This window comes from Loxodonta africana, chromosome 7, assembly GCF_030014295.1.
Source record: "Loxodonta africana isolate mLoxAfr1 chromosome 7, mLoxAfr1.hap2, whole genome shotgun sequence".
In the NCBI taxonomy this organism is placed as follows: Eukaryota; Metazoa; Chordata; class Mammalia; order Proboscidea; family Elephantidae; genus Loxodonta; species Loxodonta africana.
The window spans coordinates 33,195,326-33,202,804 of NC_087348.1; the positions used below are offsets into that span (position 1 = coordinate 33,195,326).

The following is a 7,479-nucleotide window of genomic DNA, read 5'->3' on the forward strand; positions in this document are numbered from 1 at the left end:
AGCAGAAAAGAGAAAGACCCTCAACAATATGGATTGATACAGTGGCTGCAACAGTGGGCTCAAGCATAACAACAGTTGTAAGGATGGCGCAGGATCAGGTGGTGTTTCGTTCTGTGGTACTTAGGGTAGCTACAAGTCAGAGCTGACTTGACAGCACCTAACAACAACATAGTAACCTAGAATGACCTGCATAAAGAAACACTATTGCTGGAAAATATTGCTACATGAGAGAAATATCTGCAACAAATTTGACGTAATTTTTCCTGGAGGACAAATTGAATCATTAGGACTGAAAGTAAATTTCTTATACAGAGATGTAAACATACCACAGAAAGTATATTTTATTTGCAAAGAGAATATGACTGAGATATAGAAGTTCTGGATTTAAATTCTGTACCTGAGATCTTAGACGTCTGACCTGAGGCAACTAAGTTAACTAAACCTCTTTTAGCTTCAATTTGCTTCTCTGTAAGATGGGCATATACTGAAACTACCAATTGAGTACACAGAAGAAATGACCTAACATTCATTTAATGTAAATACATTTCCAGAGCAATAGCTTTGGAACCTTACCGTAAGTCTTTGTGTTGAGATTAAATTAAAAAAAAAAAAAGTTTACCTTCATTGTTTCAAATACCTCCTCAAGTCTTGGTAAGAAAAAAAGTCCTTCATAGTCATGAAAAACTGCATGCCACATCACATTTGAGAAAATAAAATCAAATTAAAGGTAAATTCAAAATGTCTGGCTTATATTTTGTGCTGAAAAAAATTTAGAAACCTGACACGAATTGTTTCTTCTATTAGTGCCTCTTGTTTTTCTTGGTAGATTAGTGGTGAACAACAACAACAACAACAAAAAATCGGCAGTGGTTCTTTCATTCCCGGCTGTCTATACTCCCCCACCCCCCCGCCCCATATATCCAAGAACTTCTTTTCTCTTTTTTGCTTACTGCAGGCAAAACAAAATACACAAAAAAAAAAGAAGAAGAAGAAGTCCTGAGACCAAGGTGCTGTGGAAAAGCCAATTTCACCCAAGTAACATACGACTGAAGAATTTCATAAAATAGTAGTGAGACTGGAGCAAAGTGTACTCTAGAACCACCAAACAAGGGACTTGCAGTCCTTTCTCTGATGTATATCCTGAATGTATGCACAATGAGCGTTGGAGCCTCAATAAAGTACATGAAAAACAATCAAAAGCACCTATGAAAGGGCCTAACCACCATTAAATGCTCAATAAATGTTAGTTTCTGGGCCTTGTTTTGATCAGTGATCTGCAAAACTTGAAAATCCTCTTTCAGAGTTTACCACAGATATGATCCTTCCTATCTATTTACATCATCACTTTCTGGCATAATGAATAGCCTAAGCTACCCTTGTCTTCAAAAAACTTTTCATGGCATTTTTTACCTCTGTTTCTCACTGTATAAATGATAGGGTTTAACATGGGGGTGAGGATTGCAAAAAAGACAGTCACCAACTTGTCCACTGGATAGGTGTTCGCGGGATGCATGTAAGTGAATATACAGGGCACAAAGAAAAGTACAACTACAGTAAAATGGGAGCCACAGGTGGAGAGGGCTTTGTGCTGCCCTTCAGAGCCATGGGATTTCAGGGAGCACAGGATGACTATGTAGGAGATGAGTAACATGGAAAAAATGAGCAAGCACATGGCCCCACTGTTGGCAGCCACCACCAATCCAAGTATATAGGTGTCTCTGCAGGCAAGCTTCAGCAGTGGGAAGAGGTCACACATGAAATGGTCAGTGGTATTGGGGCCACAGAAGGGCAAGTTGATCACGAAGAGAATCTGCACAGTAGCATGAAGGATCCCGCCAATCCAGGCCACAACCACCAGGAGGTGGCAGAGTCCCTGTCGCATGATGGTAGTGTAGTACAGGGGCTTGCAGATGGCTACATAGAGGTCATAGGCCATGACAATGAGGAGGATGATCTCTGACCCTCCCAGGAAGTGTTCCACAAAGAGCTGAGCCAGGCAGCTGCCCAATGAGATGGTTCTCCTCTGGTAGAGCAGGTCAATGATCATTTCGGGGGTGGTGATGGAGGTGTAAGAGGCATCTATAAAGGACAAGTAGGTGAGAAAGAAGTACATGGGAGCTGAAAGTGTGGGGCTGAAGGAGATGGTGATGACAATAAGCAGATTGGTCAGCACAGTAAATAGGAAAATGCACAAAAAGACAATGAAAAGTATTTTCTGCAAGTGTGGATTCTGTGTGAGTCCCAGGAGAATAAATTCAGTCACATTGTTGGGAGGCATGAGATGATCCATTAAGGGAACGATGTCTTTCTGAGACCTGAATTACCTGCAAAAAGATAAGAAAGATACCTAATTAATGGTGAAAGGGTTATAGTTTGAATTTCACAATATACAAATAGGGTAGTTGCCATAATTATGCAGCTTGTCCTTAGTACCCTTCACCACAGTGACTGGTTCAATTATTCTTTCCTGCTTCCTCCATGTGCTTTCTCCTTATTTTCAGAGACACCTAATCAACTATAAAACATTTTCTATAGGGCAACAACTGATGTGTAATTTACTGAGAAAATACTCGGCAATATACATGAGGGGAACTGGATTCTCATCCTGCTTCTGCCTCCGTGTGACTTTGCTAAGTCCTTTCCCTACATTTCTGAGCCCTCCTTGCACCTGGGAGCTTAGCAATCGTAACTGTGAAATGTATCTTGGGAGCTTCTAAGTACTGCACACAGGTAAGAGTTATTCCTTCTTCCAGGAGAATTTGCATTCGAGCCCCCAGTTCAAACTGCAGAATGAAAGACATTATTGTCTCCTGGTCAAGAAATATCTATCATAAGGAGACAGATTAGGGAATTTTGTAACCAGTTGGAAACACTCACCACAAAACATATGCTATTCATGTCTGTTTCCTCGCTGTGCCTACTGAAGTGTCAAAGAATGTCTGCAGTGTCTGGCACTTACCAAGTGATGAACGCTTGGTGAATTGACACACTTTCTATACAACCCTGTGTAAGAATACAAATGCTTCGCCAGTCTATAAACCTAGGAACCCAAGTGCTCTGGTCCTTCCACTCTATTTATTACTACTCTCTATGAGAAAAATAAACTTTTGGAAGGTAGTTGCATTCCAGTTTGATGTTTCCAGCAAATTTCGTGGGGTGAGTTGAAAATATTAATTGACTCTAGGAAACAGCGTATTACCAGATCATTGACTGTCAAGATAATTATAATTTTGGCTCATTAATACTGTTTATTTTATAAAATTATATTGCAATGTAATTTAACTTAGTTCCACTCAGTAAAATTACAGCCTTAATAAAATCAGATAAAACAACCAACCGACCAAACCTCTTGGATAGGTTTTCAGTCCACGAAGCTCTATCAAGAAAAGGGTACCCTTATTTCCAAAGTTTTAAGAATAGAATTTTAAGTTTGAGAAGAGAAAGAAATATATTTTTGGTAAGATAAATAAAATGTTGAATATATATGAATATATACATGCATATATATATAATATATGTCCATGCAAACCTATAAAATCTACTTATTACATGTTCACTCATTCAATAGATATTTATTAGACTCTCATTGTGTACATTAATATATATGTTTGACTAAATGAAGTCATGAAAAAAGTCCTTGTTACTGTTTTAGTGATACCTCTCCCTAACACTTTATTAGCAAAGAGCAATGGCTCATTCATCCATGAGATGAATGATCCTCCTATGTCTTTTGTGCTCCTGCTATATGAATTCTTATGCCTTCTTCTCCCATCCTGCCCAGCAGGTCCATCATCCGTCACTCTTAGTTACAAGATTTTGCATTATTTATAAAGAGAGGATAATCATCCCATATTTGGAAGCATAAAGTTCCCAAAGGGAAAATATAAAGTAAAATTTATTCTGTAAAAATTATGTATTTTCCTTTCAAAGATAATCAGATAAAGGGCTTTTATTTTTTAATTAGCCAAGATGAAAATCTTACACCTATGTGAAAACACAGTGCAGCAGCTTCTCTGCAATTTCCTTATTGCGAAGTGGACTCCCCCCAAAAGAGTATAACGTACATAATGGAAAAATAAGGCATTATGTATAAAAAGTGGTTTAAAAATAGCTATGAAGAAATAGAAATCACTGCCTTTTTTCTTTGGTGCAATAATACTCTTCCTAGGAATAAACCCTTGAAAATATTTTAAAAGGAGAAAAATTGTTATGTACAAATATGTTCAACACAATTATTATTAATAAACCAATAAAAAATAAAACTGTATGACATGTGCAGCATTAGAAAAACGGTGAGGCCAAATATTTTGCATTTCATGGAATGGTGTATAACTTTTAAAAGGATTTTTTTTTTTTTAAGAATTGTGTAATGTCATAGGAAAACTCTTCTCATCATTTAAATGGGACAATTTGCATCTGAATTTGGACATCTAATTTGATTCTAACTAATTTAAATATATTTCAATTGAAAGAAAGGAAAATAATTTGAAATGTTGTTATTTGGTTGTGGGAGGAGGGGTGGAAGGTGACCATACAGTTTTAAGGTCCGTTTAAATCTGAGATTCTATAATTATATTCTTTTAAAAAAAAAAAAATTCTCACCTATGAACTTATCTGACAGCTTCATGCCCAGGGCCCCAAGCCACTGTTAAATCACCCAGACAGAAATAAGAAATAAGTAAAGTTGTAAGATTTAAAGTGCCAGTAGCTCAGCTACAATAAATCTCTTTGCTGATTTATAAATGGCACCTTTGAATAATGCCTTTCTCTAGAGGCTTAAAAATGTTACTACATATCCTATTTGCAGGCAACTTCTCTGAAGTTTCTTAGGTGTAGCTAATGAGACCTCAGGAGTATTTCATCATCATTAGCAGAGCTTGCCAACCACCCAATTATTTCCAGTTAACTGAACATCAGAGGAGAACTTTTATAAGAATCCATCTTTAATTTTTAAATTCTTCCCTAAGTCTACAAGAAGAAAAATCACATGACAAGAGAAAAAAATGAGTTGACCTCTTAAGAATAAATGAAAAGATATTAGAATCTGGATATTTTGATAACAAATTAGCTTAGTGGGCAGTTCCTAGGTGTTTCGCATTATATAAGCAGCTGCTATCTTAGTTATCTAGTGCTGCTATAAGAGAAATACCACAAGTGGAGAGCCTCAACAAAGAGAAATTTATTCTCTCTCAGTCTAGGAGGATAGAAGTCCAAATTCTGAGTGCCAACTCTAAGGTAAGGCTTTCTTTCTCTGTGGGTTGTGGAGGAAGCTCCTTATCATCAGTCTTCCCGTAGTCTAGGAGCTTCTCTGTGCAGGAACCTCAGGTCCAAAGAATGCACTCTGCTTCTGGCATTGCTTTCTTGGTGGTATGAGTTTCCCAGGTCTCTCTGCTCACTTCTTTCTTTTCTATCTCAAAAGAAATTGTCTCAAGACACAATCCAATCTTGTAGATTAAGTCCTGCCTCATTAACATAACTGCCACTAATCCCATCTCATTAATATCCTAGAGATAGGATTTACAACACATAGGAAAATCACATTAGACGACAAAATGATGGACAATCACACAATACTGGGAATCATGGCCTAGCCAAATTAATACACATTCAATTCAATCCATGATATTCCACACTTTGGCCCCCAAAACTTCATGTTCTCGCCACATGTAAACCACATTCACCCCATTGTTTCATAGCAAAAGTCTTAAGTAACTCCAAGTCCCAAATCCAAAAACTCTTCCTCATCTGCGAAATCTAGAATAGAAGCTATCTGCTTCCAAAGTACAATGGTGAAACAGGGACAAACTAAATATTTCCATTACAAATGGAAGAAATTGGAAGGAAAGAAAGGATAACAGGCACCATGCAAGTCATCAGAACACATTACATTTGCCCTTAAGGCTTTGAAAATAATCCACTGTTCTCTGAGACCATTTACACAAAGGCCCTGTCCTCCAGATCTAGCTATTGGCCGTGCTTTCTGGATTCTGAGTGGAGGTCCCTCGGCCCTGGGCCTCTGTTCCACCTTCCAGGCCCACTGGGACAGCAACTCTGCTCCTTGAGCTTTAGGCACACCATTGTCCTAGTTCATCTGAGTGGTGACTCCACTCTTAGAAATACCAGAGGCCATGGCTCCACCCTTTGAGACCCCAGAGGTTGTGGCCATACCCTTTGAGACTGAGGCAGCTTGTTTTCCTGTGTTCCTTGTCTTTTCAGCTTCTGCCTCCTGGTTTCTTGTCCTCTCAGCCCCTAGGGCCTCACAACCCACATCAGCCCTGCTGGGGAAAGATTTCCAAAGCTCTGTAGCTCCACTGATAAGTATCTGGAGGCACCCCACTCTGCCAAGAAGCCTACTGCCAAAGGCCCTCAGCTCTCTCACTTCATGGGTGGGCTCCAGTGTCATCTCATGCTGGACTCCTTGTTCTGCCACTGCTGGTTCTCTGCCCCTGCTTCTTGCCATCTGTGCCATCTCCAGTGTAACAGCTCTCTTCATTTTCCTCTGAATCCTCTATACATTCACTGTTTCAAAACTGCTTCCACATTTTAGGTATCTCTTAGAGCAGCACCCCACTCTTGGTACCAAATTCTTAGTTATCTATTGCTGCTATAATGGAAATACCACAAATGGGTGGCTTTAACAAAGAGAAATTTATTCTCTCACAACCTGGGAGGCTAGAAGGCCAAATTCAGGGTTCTAGCTCTAAGGGAAGACTTTCTCTGTCCTTGGGTTCTGGACAAAGGTCCTTGTCATCAATCTTCCTGTGGTCTAGGAGCTTCTCTGTGCAGGAATCACAGGTCCAAAGATGTGCTGTGCCTCTGGCATTGCTTTCTTGGTGGTATGAGACCCCCATGTCTCTCTGCTCACCTCTGTCTTTTCTATCTCAAAAGAGGATGGCTCAAGACACAATCTAGTCTTGTAGATTGAGTCCTGCCTCATTAACATAACTGCCATTAACCCCATCTCTTAACGTCATAGGGACAGGATTTACAACACATAGGAAAATCACATCAGATGACAAAATGGAGGAAAATCACACAATACTGGGAATCATGACCTATCCAAATTGATACACATGTTTTTGGGAAACACAATTCAATCCATGACATGTATGTAACTATCTGACTTTTTAACTCTTCGCTATAATATTTTGTGTCTTTATCAAACTACTCTTTGTGTTGTTCATAATTTTTAAGTGTTGTATTCAGGTATACAGGAAGAGACAGACATGATCCCTTCACACTGAGTACATTGTTAAGTACTTCCTCATAGCAGTTGATTCTCTAATCTTGGAATTAGACTAATATGATAATGAGGAAATAATTTCATGTCTTGAATTATTTATACACAGAAGTAGTTTATACACGAGCCATTTTCTGCAGGCTTTTAAATTGAGTCAAACAGTAGCCCTATGTAATGGGAATGACACAGCTATCAATATTCACATTGTATAACCAGGAAAACTAAGACAGGAAATTGAC

The 7,479-nt window shown here is 38.8% G+C and overlaps 1 pseudogene; it reads right to left on the bottom strand.

Moving 5' to 3' along the window:
* Positions 1 to 1,365: 1,365 nt before the first annotated feature.
* LOC135232124 (olfactory receptor 4C3D-like) lies at positions 1,366 to 2,656 on the bottom strand (annotated as a pseudogene).
* Between the last annotated feature and the right edge of the window lie 4,823 nt (positions 2,657 to 7,479).